General features: G+C 35.1%; 1 long non-coding RNA gene across 1 annotated transcript in view; it reads right to left on the reverse strand.

The window, feature by feature from the left end:
- The window catches only part of LOC123619251 (uncharacterized), a 180563-nt gene that overhangs the window by 34976 nt on the left and 128106 nt on the right, over positions 1-17481 (reverse strand). Inside the window, exons 4-5 of the long non-coding RNA XR_006727799.2 lie at positions 10338-10447; positions 5893-5987 (exon numbers count right to left, since the gene is read on the reverse strand). This is a non-coding gene — a long non-coding RNA (uncharacterized LOC123619251). The remainder of the gene's footprint in view (positions 1-5892; positions 5988-10337; positions 10448-17481) is intronic.

Genomic DNA, 17481 nt, shown 5'->3' on the forward strand with positions numbered 1-17481 from the left:
AATTCAAACCCCAATCATGTGCATCTCTCTGTGACACTATTAAGGACTTCCTGTATCCCAGGACAAAAGGAAAAATTTCTTTAAAAATATTCAGAGTCATCTTGGGCACATATACTTGAGGCTTCCCTGACCTCTGTCAACTACTGCATCTTTTCACAAGGCCAGGGAATACAATAACTTGTTTGGAAAAGGCTAAATGCAGGATCTGAGAAGGACTTGAAGATAAGGAAACAAGCTTTACTGAAATGGAATAACTCAGGGTACATAAGTTAGGACAATGTATTTTAGAAACCATATCTCAGGGCTTCTAAAGTAAATTAGACCTTTTTTTTTTTTCCCCAATCTCACAAATAACAGCATAGTGAATCTATAGGAGAATTCAGAAACAAATTAATTAGTGCCTTTGGATAATGTTCAGCATTAGGCTTGGATACTGACATTTCCACTACCTTTCCAACATTTTTGTAGATGGCTTAAAACCAGAAATTGCTGATCTGGTATGTAAAGAAAAGACTAGGTGGCAGACAACTCCATTACACAAACTTCAGCCTTTGGCAGAATGCACTGACGAATATTCAGATAGGAAAAAAAAAATCAAACTAAAATTTTTATGAATTTAAAAATAAGCAGATGAACAGAGAAGACACACTCTTAAGAAACAATAAAACTCATCTGTTTAACAAGACCTCTGCTAGTTTTGTAAACAAAAGGGACTTTGGATAATGAATTTTTTCCATCTTAACAAAAAACAGAAGAGAACTAGCAGTCCCCGAGGGTCAGGAAGAGGCTCCAAGGGAGACTAGTCACCAATTTCCAATGATCTTGTTAAACCAACAAGGGGAACCATCTCTCAAAATGGAAGGACAGAAGCAAGACTTTCTAAATGGCACAGGTGCTGTTCTGTCAACTGTAAATTCTACGACTATTTTTATACCTCTCTTCAGAATCTTCAGACTACTGAAGTCGTAGATTTTTCAAATACCACTCAGACTCTCCCCCTCACCCATCGTGCCACAATAACTCAGCCCTCTTGTGAGCCAGCTTGCGTTCCTTCTTTGTAGGAACACAAATTTATTACTGAGAGGTTCTTTTTAAAACTATCAAATCAAGTGTTTTTCAGGTGGACTGTTTCCTGAAATACCTGACATCTTCTATATGCAACACACACTGATAGTTCAAGTGGATGTCTGTTCTTCAATCCTATGTACTTAACCCATCCCGACTTGAGGAATTACTTGAGGACCCTGGTACCCTTGGGCCAAGAGTCACTGATATCTTAAAAATATTAGAGGCTGATCCCATTCAAGTAATAAATAACTTATCCGAGCCTTTGCCCAATCGTACCCAATATCCATTGAAGTCCAAAGCAAGGGAAGGACTGGTTCTGTTATGGAATATTTCTCACAAAGAGACCCTTTCACTCTTAATACTAGTGCTTGTAATATTCCCACATTGCTTGTAGGGAAAAAAAAGAAAAAAACACCTAATATGCATGGACATAGATTTGTGCAAGACCTTAGTGCCGTAAATAAAATGTGATCTATTTCTCACTGGTCCCCAAAGCAAATATTATTTTATTCTCAGTGCTACCTAAACACATCTACTTTAGCATTATATACTTGTGCTATTTCTCCCTACTATCTCTCTAGATCACAACAGTCAATATTTATCTGCCTTGTCATGGGAAAATCAACAACGTGCCGGGTCTATTATACATCAGTGATTTACAGAAGCCTTCTTCTGCTTCTCTCAATCAAGACCTAAAGGTTATAAAATTTCCTGTGACTTCCCTCTTTTGCAATATATGGCTGTTCTTTGGTGAAGCCCAAAAGAGAAAGTTATAAAATTGTTTGCATTTATTTATTTAAGTCATTACTTCAGAGGAGATATAAAGCCTTCAAAGAAATTGCAATTCTACCAGCGAAAGCTCACTATTGAGAATATAATATATCCCCAGAAGGTAAACTGCTAACCTCTAAGGGATTGTACATGTCTATAATTTTTCTAGTTTAATTCTGAAATCAATTCCAGAAATTTTTATCATTAGTTAGCAAGGTTATTGAAGGTATTGTGTGTCAAATTTTTCTAAGATTTCACCTCATTTATGTAATTGATCTCCAGGTCTTGAACTTTTTTTAAGGGAGAGAAGCTTTTAGCAAGGACAAGTTAAATTAGTTCAATGGTCAACAATGCCCAACTTTAGGATTGCCTAATTACCACATAGCCTTTCCTTTTCGATCATTTATATTCTGATCAGACACTAACGGTGCTTTGATGGTCTAACAAATGAGGCATATTCTCCTATTTTAAGAGCTATAGTAGCAACTACAAAGCTTGTGGAATCTATGGAAGACTTAGTTCTAGAATCTCTATTATACTTGTCGAATCTTCTTGCTGTGCAGACTACAATTAACAGAAATACTAAGGATTTCTCAGTCACTTGGCTTACCTCCTATGAAGTAGTGTTGCCTTCCATTTTTATATATCAGTATCCCTTGTTCTAATCCTAAACTCAGTAATTCTCTTTCCTGTACCTGAGGAAGGAAATAATGCCATTGTTTATCTATTCTTAGGCAACAATGTAAGGTCTTATTCAAAGCTTTTGGAAATTCTTTAGGAAACTCCTGATTTAATTTTGCTGATGCTAGACACCTGAAAACAAATTCTGAATATTGTCAAGCATGTTATGTTGACTAAATCAACTTAACCACTATATAAAAAAGACTCACATAACTGAATTCAGCTCAAATGGCTGGGTTGATCAACTCTCAGGTTTGCCAGCTGTTGGTTAAAACATTTATAAGCACATTCCTGCTCTATCTTCACACTTTCACCGTAACACCAGGAAAAATTCTAAGACTTAAAAGAGGATCATTGTAAATTAGAGACCTATAGTTTGGCCCAGTATCTCCACAGTCATTTCACCCATTCATTAACACTTTTATTCGGTCAACAAATATTTCTTGAGCACCTATTTTGTACCATTGTTGAAAGCTTCAGAATTTCTATGAAGGAGCAACATAGGTTTATTTTTTCCCCAGGATTACTGAGATATAATTGACATATGCTGTGAACATTTAAGGTATACAACACAATGATTTATATATATATCTACACATATAATTTTATTATAGATATATATGATTACTACAATCAGTTAATATCTGTCACCTCACATAGTTAAATTTTTTCCTTGTGATGAAAATGGTTAAGATTTACTCTGTTAGCAACTTTCAAATATACAACACAGTATTATTAACTATAGTCATCATGCTGTACATTACATCCCCAGATCTTATTTATCTTATAACTGGAAGTTTGTACTTTTAGACTGTTTTCATAATTTCCACACTGCTCACCACCTCTGGCAACCACTCATCTGATCTGTTTCCATGAGCCTATTTTTTGTAGATTCCATATATAAGTGAGATCATATAGTATTTGTCTTTCCCTGTCTGACATATTTCACTTGGCATAATGCCCTCAAGGTCCATCCATGTTGCTGCAAATGGCAGGATTTCCTACTTTTATTTTAATGGATGAATAGTATTCCATGTATGTCTACATTTACAACACATTTTCTTTCTGCAGTCAACTTAGGTTGCTTCCATGCCTGGGTTATTGTAAAAATGCTGCTATGAACACGGAGGTGCAGTTATCTCTTCAGGATACTGACTTTATTGCCTTCAGATATACCAGAAAGTGAAATTGTTGTAGAAACTTAGGTTTAAAGGACCATCTTGAAGATACGTTTGTTTGGCAAAGATACTAGTTTTACTTGGGAGGGGTGCTTATTTGGAATGGCTTAAAGTGTCAAATGACAATCATGGAGGGAATAAGAGAAGTACTAAATCTTATCTACATTCTTCTCATCTGTGCCAACACTATGAGCAGTTCTGAACCAGGTTTAGAAAAGTGACCCCAACACAAATGCCCAGACCCACGTGGAATTTACTTGGGTGTTCTCAAGTCCCCAGATGAGTCGATTCATTTGGAAACTCTGGATTTCCCCAAATATGAAGCTGATATTGTCACCAAAGTGCTGGTCACTACACAATCCCCAGCCAACCTCTTGGTATTACTCCATAATCCATGACCAATCATGCGAGTCGGCTACATTTTCTGTAAACACCTCAGGATAAGTTCTAGGCAAAATGCCAACATTTTCCTATCTCTTGATCTCTTGCTGTTATCCTGGATATTTACCCCACTACCTCCCCAGTTGCTTTCCACTGGGCTTCCCACATGCGCAGAACCTACACATCTTTAAGAATACTTTATGAGGATATTTTTACAAATGAAAATCTTTCACTACTCTATGGACTGGATACTGATTTTTAAACTGAATTTTTAGCTAAGTAGAAATATTCCTCACTATATCCTAGAAGTCAAAAATTAGAGGAAAGTAATTAATTAGAAAGTTATTTTCATTTTTAAAATGCAGTAAGTACATTATTTTACAAATACATATTACATTACTTCTGGCTAATGGAATAAAAGAGACTTTTTTAAACTCAATCTAATTTAGAAATCTCCACGTGTACTTGCTATCTGGCATCCTAATGTTAGGTGAATCCCAGAATCAAAACAAAGCCTTCATTTGAAACTGAGTAGTATAACTTGAAGCCCAAAATACGTACTTACAAAATACATCCTTAAATCATTTTTTAGAAATGAGCCGAGGAACACAGTGAACTGAATGATAGATGGATGGATGGATAGTATCTCATGATCACAGTTGTCATCTTTATTTCTATTTTTGGAAAAATAACTTAGTCATTTAGTCAGTATTGTTCAAATGGATCACTACTAATTCTACTATATCTAATAGTAAGAACACCTTAACATTTTGGCTACAGGGAATAATTGCGGCTAAAATTTATTTTAGGGTGGGCAGAGCATCTCCACCAAGGGTTTTACACATTAGGAATATATTTTTGTGGCATATACTGGTGGCAAATTGCTAAGTGGCTTGAGTATGATCTCCATTCACCACTCAAATCATTACTAAAATTTTATTGGAATCATACATGTAGGAACTTTATCCTAATAAAGTAAATGAAGAGATTTCAATTATCTTGGGATATAAGACAGCAGAGACTGTCTGCTTTTTCTTTAGTCACCTGGGAAAGCCAGGCAAAATGGAGAGAAGTATGAGGGACAGGGAAATTTTCCTTAACCGTGTGGGATACTGTGGTTTGGTTGTTCAATGTATAAAGTCATAAGCCATGTGAGTAAACGTATCAAAACATGCACTGTGTTTAATAGAGGCAAAGTGCCTCATTTTCTCTACTTTTGCTAAGAGATTACTGGGCTGGATTTTCATGTCTTTTTCTAGTTCAGAATATGATTATTCTTATACAAAATTGCCTGATAAAAAAAGAGATTAAAAAACACCAGTCCTCCGCTCCAGAGCACAAGGGAACTTTAAATGTTTACAACTGAAAATATTTCTTCCCTTTTATTTCACAACTAGGTAATAGCTGCATCAGCATTTAGCTGCATATTTTTTTATCAAAGTTTTTTGCAGTTATAAATAGTTAAAATGCTCTTCATTTATAAGGACATTTTCACTTACAGATATATTTATATCAACATATATTTTTATCAACCGTTCCAACTTTGCAAATGCCTAAGTTCCACATGTCTATAGTATCTTTGTTTTCTCAGTTACACACATAGCTCTATTTAATATTAAAGTCATAAGAATTAATTTATAATCTATTTTCCAGGATATATTTTTGCTATGTAAGCATTTTAAAAATGTATGCTGAACTATTTTTGCCTTTCATTTGATGGCAAAGTTTCCTTTCACTGTAAGTCAATGAACTTCTTTAGGTAGAAAATTACAATTTTTCTGTTCATTTAGATTTAAACTGGAAAAGACTTTACCTACACATATGATGGTTTGCTCTTGAAGATCACTGTCATTATAATTCCAAAGACATTTTTCCTCCCTGATGGATTAGTCCAGATGTGTCCCAAACCTGTCACAAATTAGAAAAAGGTTAAAGATCATGTAATTTCTGTGTTGGACCCTCTGTCAAGTCATGTTTACTGTCACCAAAAGGTTAGGCTAGAGAAGAAAAGAATAAGGTTGATGAACAGTGCAGAATGTGTGTCAGTGTAATGAAAGAGGTGGCAGGCACCTGTTCTCCGCAGTGATAAGCCATCGAGATTTCATCCTGTCACTTCTAGTTTTTCAAAAGCACATTGCTTTTAGGTCTGGATCCTGAACATGCCTTAAGGCACTGGGACCTTCAAAACAAATAATTCATTAATATGTTTCCTGCCAGTTCTTTGAAGATGTGATTTTTTTTTTCCCTTTGTTGGTATGTCTGCCTCATTTCACTGGATATTACTATCTCCAAACCTTTTTGAGTGAACAGCTACAATTATGTTGGGCTTTTTTTTTTTTTTTTTAAGAAAATGGTAGTAAGGAAAACCAGAAGCAGTAAAATCCTTTTTATTACTGTTCATATGTATATGTGCTCTAATATAGAGGCCTGTAAAATACAAATCAAAATATGTCAGCCTTTGGTCTGTTGATAACTCGGTTAAGAATTTTTGCGAAACAGGAAAGTGAAAACACCCCCCATATGAGAACATTTTTATTGTACAGTCATAAGTAGACAGTGAAATGATGAATTTAAAACTATGGGTTCTCTGACCGAGCTGAGCTCATTTTCATGTGATAGGAGAGAAACAGCATTGCGATGTCTGTATTCCAAACAGTCTTCAGTAAATCTTAAATTTTCTCAAAATAGTTACAGGCGATTTTGGCCATGAACCTTTTAAAAGATTTTTTAAAATCGGCATGGCTAACAGGTATAGCAGTTAGTACTGTGGTGCTGTTAGGTACACAGCCTTCTTCCTTCTAAAGAAATGTGGTTTCCTTCTCAGTGTCTGTCCTTAAGTGCAGTGTGTTATTTCTCTTTATTTTCTTTCTGGGATCTCTCCTCACGTCAAATGTCGTTGTACGGAAAATCCTCACATTTATTTACATAAGCTTTACCTTTCTCTTGAATTCACTGGACTATATACTTTTCGAAAATGAGTTTTATTCACCAAAGCGCAGTACCTGGCACAGTGACAGGGATAATATAGCCTCTGAGCGGGGAGCAGCTCCTGAGCCAGCATCATGTTGAGTGTTAACTCTGAGTTGAAAAGAGAAGAACTGAGAAATGAGAAATGAGGAAAAGTCTCATCAGGGGACTGGAGGATAGAAGGGCAGAGCAGGGATTTGGGTTGATTGGGGATTACAAGCAACACTCCTACTTAGCTATCAAAAGTCAGGAGACGGACAGAGGAGCAAGAGTTGCCACTGTGGAGTGAGATGTGGGGGTGTCACGTGCCGTCCAATCTTAGGACTGGGGAAGGCGCAGCTCATTCACTGAGTTTCTAAGAAAAGTGGATTTAACACCGAATGGTCACCTTCTTTACCTGTAATACTTCATGCTAGTATATTTGACTCCAATGTCAATTTAATTTTTTGCCATATATAAATATTCTCAAACTGCAGACCAACAGCATCAGCATCACTTAGGAATTTGTAAGAAATACAAATTATCAGACCTCACCAGAAACCTACTAATCAGAAAACATAAGGATGCAACTCAGGAGGCTGCTTTTTAATGAGCTCTCCTGGGGATTCGGATTCATGCTGATGTCTGAGAACCACTGCACTATATACACCAAGCTGCATCACGTCCTCACTGAAAGCCTCAAGGTGCTTAGGATACACAGGCGAGTAAAACAGGAGCTCTGTCCTAACGCCAGAAAGTGTTACGAGAGTTCAAAAGAAGAAAGTATAAAATGATAGTTTTGACTATCACTTCCATTAGTGAGTGTTAACCATGTGCCAATTATGTTTGGGAAGTAATATTATAGTGATATAATATTGATACATGAGGAAATTGAAGGGTGGTGACAAAGTATAAGTTGTCTCTCTATGTAACTGGTAAGTGATAGGAGTTAGAAGCTTTATTCTTCATTTCATATTGAAAGGATATAGGTAGATATAAACTCAGATCAGAGCACAGCTTAAACATCTTCAATGTATGTGATAATTTCAGGTTATGCAAAAATGAAGATGTCATACATTATAGTGGGTTTTTCGTCTCCGGCCCACCCACTTTATTTTGCGCTAATCTGAAGCAATGATTGACTTCAAAGCTAAGGATTAAAATAAAATTATATTATTTCTGGTTCAAAAAATTTGAGAAAGTTTCATGGGTAATACAGTGTTTGAAACAGGGTTTTTCCCCCCTAAGGAAGGGTCTTTCAAACTTCAGATAATAATTCACTCATTATTTTCAGATTATTTCATCCACAAAAAAGAAAATCATATTCTTAAAAAAAATCAAAGCCTGAATAATGGGGAAGCTTTAAGGTCAAATAAAGTGGAAACTTAATATTATGAATCAGGTTGTGAGTGATTATTAAGGCATCACTGATTCTAAGATGTCATTTAAAAGAAATCTATGACTTTTTAAAGGATGCTTCATTATTTAAAACATAGTACTAGTTTTTATTTACACTATTCCACAATGTAAATCCAACTGAATACCATTTGTAACAACTTATCTGTTAGTTAATATTTTAGATGATAGGTCTGTCATTTGAGAATTTTCCTTGCATACCTGAAAACAGAAATATTCTTAGTTATATTCACTGTAGGCTTTAATATTTAGATGCAATCTAACATGATCAGAATCTGACTAAAACAAAACTTTATTCTTTAATTTGGAATTTGTCATACTCACATAAAAATTTATTGGGAATGGATAAATAAAACGGTATCATGAATACTACATATATTTCAGATAATTATATAAAATGAACTATAAAGGTAATATCCACCTCCTGTCTAGGAAACTCATAATAATTGAGATGCACCTTGGCTTTAGAAACAGTTCTGAATCTAGATTATTTTGGTGAGTCTGATTTTCTTGGAATATCTTTTTCTGATCCATGGTTCTTATTTCCTAGTCCCTTGTGGTAATAAGTCTTCACTAATTAATATTTTATGGAAAGACTTGTTCTCCAGAAATACAGCCTTGAATATGTGAGTTATGATTGTGTAACATTGCTGCTCTCTGTTTCTCTAACTTAGGCATGCTATTGTGCTCTTTTTTCCCTTTTTATTCTTCTGATTGAATAATTTCAAGTGACCTGTCTATAAGTTCACTGATTTCTTTCTTCTGCTTGATCAAGCCTGCTAGTGAAGCTCTCTATTGAATTTTTCAGTTCAGTTATTATATTCTTCAGCTCCAGAATTCTGTTTGGTTCATTTTTATAGTTTCACTTTGTTGATATTCTGATTTTGTTTAGTTGTCTATCTGTACTCTCTTGTAGCTCACTGAGCTTCTTTAAGACAATTATTTTTAATTATTTTCAGGCAATTCATAGATCTCCATTTCTTTAGGGTTGGTTGCTGTTAATTACTTTTTTCCTGATTCTTTATGTTTCTTGTGGATTTCTGTTGGTGTCTGTGCACATGAAGGAGTGGCCATCTGTTCCAGTCTTCATGGACTGGCTTTGCAGGGAAAGACCTCCACAAATTCATCTGGTGAGAGACTGTGCAAGTCTCTCAAATCTTTTTTTTATGACTGTGTATGTTCCACTCCCCTCACTCCCTTCTGGGGAGAATTCTCAGGGTTATATGACTTCTCCAAATCCCACAGAGCCATGTGTGGTGCTAAGAGTCACTTCCCTCTTTTCCCGTGGGTAATTCACTAGAATGTTGGGTGTAAGCTCTATTTCTCTCTCCCCATCTAATGGAGAAAACTCAGGATTGTGCATCATCTTTCTATCCCACTGCGCTGAGCCAGTTGCTAAGATCATGATGGCTGCTGAGGTCTACGGACATTATAAGCATTCTACTTCAGTGCTTTCTCCATTAGATTATGAAATTGGTGTTATTCTGACATCCAAGATGATGAGAAAAGTCTTTAAACAATGCTTAGACAGAAATCTGCATATGTTCAGCACATGACACTTCCTTTTTTATACCATTAATTATCTTCAAATAATCATAGCTCCAGATCTAATTATTTAATCACCTCATGGTATATTATATAAACTGCTCAATAAACAATTATTCATTATTACTTAGTTTACATCCATTTCATAATACTATAGGACTTTAGTTATAAAAAAGATTTTGGTCAGATTCCACATTTACAGAGCAGTGCTTATATATTCCTATCTTTCAAAAGTCTTGTTTCAACTGGTACGTCATTATCAATATATGAGTATTAAGTTGTTAAAATAATGACTGTATTTATATATATTTTGGGATGAGCATATTCGAAGTGAAGCTTTTTTTTTTTTACCTTTAAGATGCAATTTTCCAATCCTGGAGAAGAGTCTGTTCTTGAGGATGATGCTGGCGTAGCATCCCCATCATTACACAGCAGTTCCTGCACTTGGATACATCAGGTATCTAAAGAAAATAACCATTTTCAACAGAGTGAATTAAAATGTTTCAGCTATTTAGAATTAAGCCAGAATTATCATTCAAATAATTCAACTGGAGACCAGGAACACTATAGCAAGCCATGCTGATTCTCCTCTCTGTTAATGGCTACAGTAGGCAGTAAGCTCCAGGTAACATTGTGGCTTCTTTATAAAATGAGGGTGGGCTTGGTAAACATACAAGCCTGGGATCAAATCCTAGTTCTGCCATTTATAGCTAGGGGAAACTTCAGCAGATTACTTAACTTCTAGGAGTTTTGTTTTCCCACTTGTCAAATAAAAAAAGTTGCAAGTTGTGAGGATTCATTCAGATGATGAAGGTATAATGCCTACATATGAACTTCACAAATTCTTACAAACCCTCTGTTTCCATAGCTTCCAACTTCACACAGAAATGATCAAGGCCACGGAGAGTGACTTCTTAAAGGCTATAGATCTGGAATCAGAATGTCTGTATCTGAATCCCAGTTCAAATCTCGTCAGCCTTGTGATTCTGTGCTCACCTCCTAGGACTGTATGAGAATTAAAGGAGAACACGCAGAAGTAAAGTGCTCAGTGCAAAATGGACACATATAAACACTAATTCAATAGTAGTATTTGTTATCATTGTATTCCTCATGTCTGGGCTGAAATGTTCCATCCATCAGGGCTTAGGGAAATAGCTGCAGTCGCTTTATTGGTAGGTATATCATTCACAATGTTGATTTTCAAAAGTGATCTATGATGGTCACTGTTAACAAAGATAACTACACATATTAAGAATATTATTTCACCTGAAACCATTATTTGTCAAGCCTTACAACCTCTCATTCTCAGAACCTACAGTTTAAAAAGGTAGGTTATTAAACCTGCTAAGTATTTGACTGGTCTAAATTCATGAAGATAAAAATTTTCAGCATGTCATCCATTACTCTAGGTAACATGTCTCTTTCCTTCTTTCTTTCTCTCTTTCTCTATTCCTTCCTTCCTCCCTTGTTTCCTTCCTTTCTCCCTTCCTTCTTTTCTACTTCCCTATTTTATTCACATTTCCACCCATTCATTTAACAAGTTCTTTCATGTGAGCTCTGGAGTGGGATGTCCAGGATTTTGAATTCTGGCACCAACTTAATTAATTTGATGATCCTGAATAAATTACTTCACCTCTCTTAAGCCTCAGTCTCCCTCTGCCAACTTTAGATAATAATAGCTTCTACCATCATGATTGCTTTAATAACTAAATGAGATGGTACAAATATCCTTACATGGTGCTTGGCATAAAAAGCTTAGAAAATCTTAGCTATTAAATGTATTAATTTCATTATTCAATAATGAATAAAATTATTCATAATAATAATTATGAATAAATAAAATTATTCAATAATAAAATTCATAATTTTATTATTCTTCCTTCTAATCCTCCCTCTCTTCCTATCACAACTACTTCCACTACAGCTGCTATCTCTGCTAGATGTGGGGTCTGTATGACAGAAACAAGTAAACAAAAAACAGGCAAAACAAAATTATTGTCCCTGTCCTTATGCAGTGCACATCCTGTGAGTAAACATATAATATGCAAAGAAACCAAATTTTAAATAGAAGATTGTAATCTTTGATAACTGCTTGAAGGAAAAACTTTGGGGAATAACTGGAGGGGGAATCTTAGGATGTTTGGAAAGGTCCTCTGTACCTTTCGTGGAAATTGCATTTAAGCCAAGACCAGAAGAGAAGCTATAGATATTAAAACAAACAAACAAACAAAACAGGAAAGCTTTTTATGTGTAAGGCATTGAAAGCAAATTTAATCGGTGGAATGAGAGATAGAGTGTTAGGTCTCAGGCAATGCAGGATTCATAGGTAGGAGAAAAATTTGGATTTCATTTAGAGCATTTCTTTGAAGCATTTGTCCTTATTCTTAAAAGGATTGCGTATCTGTTGTTGATATTATAGATTTTGTTCTTCTTTTTTACTGTCTTTAAATAAATGGAAGTGTTTATAGGGCATTCTGCAATACAGAACATATACAAAATACAATACCTGCCATGAGAAAAGATAAATACACCAAATATCAAATCAGCAATGGTAAAATCTTCAAATTATGCATCAGTTAAGATTTTAATTTACTAAAGCTGTTTCCTTAATTCTGTAGGCTTTGTTCACAGATGGCAATATTTAAATCACGGAGTTAACATAAAGTGATAAAAGAAAAAAGATCTTGGTGGTGTGATATATCCAGTAAACCAGAACTGTGCAAATTCGCCAATTAAATTTGACAACTCCTTAAAAGATTCAATCCCACAGATGCAATATGACAATTCCAAAGTGGGAACAGTACATGAGATACTGCATCCTGCTCATTCACGTAGCTGTTCTTTCTTAAGGCTGCACAATCAGAATTGTATTTAAGGAGTAGACAGTGGAAAATCCCGTTAGTGCACAGACACCAGATGCAAAACCTTGTCTTTGTCACTCAGAGGATGCAAATGAAAATCTTAGGATCTCAAACACTTCTCATTGCACTGTTTCTATTTCTTCTTGCCATTTTCTTATTTATGCTAAAAATGTGACAGTGATAAGATTCAACTCCCTTCAAATTATTTAGCAAATTGCTCAATTTCTTTTCTTCTGAAAATAATTCCCTAAAATTCCATGAAAAAAACATAATTGTGTTTTGCTATTACTGGACAATAATCTCTGTATTTGAAAAGCTTTTTAATTTAGCCCAAGGGCTTCAATTAAACTTTCTAATAGCAGTGGTTTTACATTCTCTTCAGGTAGACACACTGTTCAGGGCTGTGATTAATTGGGCAAGCCTGATTCCTTATATTTAGAGCCCCACTTGACAGTAGAATTGAGAAGTGAATTGTGCCAAGAGCCTTCAGTTCTATTTTTATTAACAGAGTAGATTACATAGATCATGAAAACAATCTTCTAATTTATAAGAGTCAATCTAATATCTTGTTAAACAAGAGTTATTATTATTGAGCTTACACTATCGAAGTATGTTATACCAAAGGGCCACTTTCCACACTGAAGAGTACTGCCGCGAACACTAGCATGTTAACCACATGCTAATGGGCTCTCGGCAGCCTGATAAGTTATTGATTATCTCAGCTGGCGTAATTCGTATCAGGAAGAGACAGCGCAGTTAACTGGAATTTAAGTTCTTCCTTTTTGCAACTTAAAACAGACTCACATGCTCATCAGTCACTTTATTCAGGGCCATGGTAACAGACAGAAGCCTTTGTCCACAGGTGGATGGGTCCTTTCAGAAAGGAGCAGTGCTGAGCACCATTAAACTCTGGCCCAGAAATTTTGACTCCTATTGTACCTATTAATCTAAACAGTAACTGAAATGCCAGATGGAAGAGCAGTTCAAAGCCACTTGCCATTGTTCTCTTGCTAATGCGAATGATAAAATTATCCTGAATTTTGTATTTTGTTCATTTTTACCAAGAGACAACTCACATGGAAAAGGATTATAAAAGGCTATGTTAAAAGAAAAAAAAAAAAGCATTCACATGGTAACAGTCAGCCATATTATTTTAAAGCATTTCTACAGGAAAGATTTCCCATTGTGAATAATATTTAAACATATGCAAAAAGTAATTTTACAGAGGATTTTCGCTACACAGAGCTGTGATCGGTGTGGTTTGTTATGCTCACTGGAAACTGGAACCTTTACAACCTGTGCTTTAGCTGACACCTTTCTTTTCACATTACTGCTTTTTTATAATGGGGAGAGAAATCCACACTGAAAATTGTAAAGAGGCAATAAAGTAGCTCTTAAATAAAGAAATATATTATCGTGAAGTAATGTAGGCATTGTAAATTGGCAAGATTTCATGACACGTTGCTATGTCTATTCATTTGTGGAAATGTCTGAAATTGCTCAAAAGGGCTTAGTTTCATGTTTTGGAGGAATGGTTAAGTTTAGTGTGACAGTTTGTTAAAAGAGGAACAGTAAGAGGAAAAAGAATTTCTGTTCTTTTATAATAATTCACCTTTTAATAGGTTTTCTCCAGACATATTTAAATTATATAATATTTTGCCCAGTAAAGGATTACATTTCAGTTGAGGCCACTGTGACAGCGAGGTGAACCAAGCTCACCTGGCATGACTTACTAATATCAGCCAAGTGGGGCTCGCTCCATTGTTTTAATCAGAAACTGTTTTCCCTTCATCTACATAATACAATAGCAGCCACAAAAATTCTTGTGAAATATGTAAATTGTTAAAGTGCCAGCATGTCTGAAATAATGAGCCACTTACAGTAATAGAGTACATTGGTTAGAGTTTGGGCCTGGCAGTCGGAAATGTCTGGATTAAACACCAGCGGTGTGGTCTCAGGCAAGGTAATTCAGCTCCGTAATACCCGCTCCCAAGTCTGTTCAGCAATAAAATGGGAACAAAGTACCTACGTAAAGTAAGACATTTTAAGAATCAAAGGAGATAATGCATATAAAGTGCTTAACAGGACACTTAGCATGGATTAAACACATAACTGTGTTAATACTACCTAGTCCGAGTTTCCTGAGTTCACAGAACTGGAAAACTACTTGTATTTAATCACCATTAACCATATAAACAAAAACACGTAATATCAGACAACAAACAAATCTCTTAGAACTAAGTTTCATTTTACACTGCACTACCTAGGAAGTGTGAGATCAAGTTCTTCTCACTGATATAAGTATATTGTAGCTTTTCATTACACCAAAATATTTAGTTATTAACAGATATGTATATATATACTTTTTAAATATAATTTTAAATATAATTATCTGTGACCTGCTTGGATAATATATACCATCATTTCTTCTATAATCTTGGTATAGGTCCTCATTAATACTGCTCTTTAAAAAGCCTGGCCACAAGCTTTACTCTTTTATTTTTTTTAGATTGAAGTACAGTTAGTTACAACGTGTCAATTTCTGGTTTTCAGCACAATGTCCCAGTCATGCATATACATACATATATTTGTTTTCATGTTCTTTTTCATTAAAGGTGATTACAAGATAGTGAATGTAATTCCCTGTGCTATATAGAAGAAAAAATTTAAATCTATTTGTATATATAGTGACTAATATTTGCAAATCTCAAAATCCCAGATTTATCCCTTCCTATGCCCTTTCCCCCAGTAACCAGAAGATTGTTTACTATGTTGGCGAGTTTGTTTCTGTTTTGTAGATGAGTTCATTAGCGGCCTCTTTTTTTCTTTTTTTTTTATTCCACATATGAGTGACATCAGATGACATTTTTCTTTCTATTTCTGGCTTACTTCACTTAGAGAAAAGTCCGTTCAGCAAGTGGTGTTGGGAAAACTGGACAGCAGCATGTAAATCAATAAAGTTAGAACACTCCCTCACATCATATACAAAAATAAACTCAAAATGACTTAAAGACTTAAATAAATATAAGACAAGTCATGATAAACCTCCTAGAAGAAAACATAAGCAAAACATTCTATGGCATAAATCTTAGCAATGTTCTCCTAGGGCAGTCTACCAAGGCAATAGAAATAAAAGAAAAATTAACAAATGGGACTTAATTAAACTTATAAGCTTTTGCACAGCAAAGGAAACCATAAGTAAAACAAAATGACAACCTACAGAATGGGAGAAAATATTTGCAAATGTTGCAACTGACAAAGGTTTAATTTCCAGAATATATAAACAGCTCATACAACTTAACAACAATAAAAAAACAAACAACCCAATACAAAAATGGGCAGAAGACCTAAACAAGCAATTCTCCAATGAAGACATACAAATGCCAATAGGCACATGAATAAATGCTCAATATCACTAATTATCAGAGATGTGCAAATCAAAATTACAAGGAGGTATCATCTCACACCAGTCAGAATGGCCATCATTCAAAAGTCCATGAACAATAAATGCTGGAGAGGCTGTGGAGACAAGGGAACCCTCCTACACTGCTGATGGGAATGCAGGTTGGTGCAGGCACTGTGGAAAACAGTGTGGAGATTCCTCAAAAAAACTAAAAATAGACCTACCATATGGTACAGCAGTTCCACTCCTGGACGCATATCTGGAAGGAACTCTAATTTGAAAAGATACATGTACCCTAATGTGCATAGAAGCACGATATACAATAGCCAAGACGTGGAAACAACCTAAATGTCTATAGACAGATGACTGGATAAAGAAGAAGTGGTATATTTATACAATGCAATACTATTCAGCCATAAAAAAGAATAAAAACTGCCATTTGCAGCAACATGGATGGACCTAGAGATTGTCATTCTAAGTGAAGTAAGTCAGAAAGAGGCTTTACTCTTAACTCAGCCTTTCACTGGTTTCAAATGAATATATTTTATCTTCAACTCTATCCCAACTCCTGGGAAGACTCATCCTTTCCACTGCTTAACTCCACTAGTAGCACTGTTACACTGATATGTGAATATCTCATTTTTTACTAATAAAGTTATCATTTCTATTTATGAAGGTTTGTTCCAAAGACCTCAGCCCAGGATGTGAATTTTTTATTATCACACCTGTCATTCAGCTTAAGTCACTAGTGATGGATGAACCACGCCCTTTAGCCAAAATCAAACTCAAAGAAACTAAAAACAATTTAGTGTCATTAATACAGCTAGAAAATGATGAAATTAGTGGATTCAGCTGACATTGCTATTATAACAGTATTTGAACTTTAAAACCTATGGGCATCCCTCACTCACAGACTAGGAAATCAAGATTTAAAGTAATTCAATTGTCCAAGGCCTCATATATAGTAATAGCTTAGATATCAAGGCCCATAAGTTTTAAATGTTTGGGGACTTTTGGCTCTCACAAGTTCCTGGATTACCTCTTCTCTTCACTGGGTTAACTGAGCTATTAACTCCAATATGTCATCCTTCAGTTTCACAGAGGAATGTCATGTCACCTAAGAGATGTGGAGTACAACTTATAATGGTATGTTTAGCAGCTATTTTGCTTTGATACTGTTCAGATTTATTCAGTATCTATTTTCATATGCCTTTCATTCATTGGCATAGAT

This window comes from Camelus bactrianus, chromosome 13 (assembly GCF_048773025.1).
Source record: "Camelus bactrianus isolate YW-2024 breed Bactrian camel chromosome 13, ASM4877302v1, whole genome shotgun sequence".
NCBI lineage: Eukaryota > Metazoa > Chordata > Mammalia > Artiodactyla > Camelidae > Camelus > Camelus bactrianus.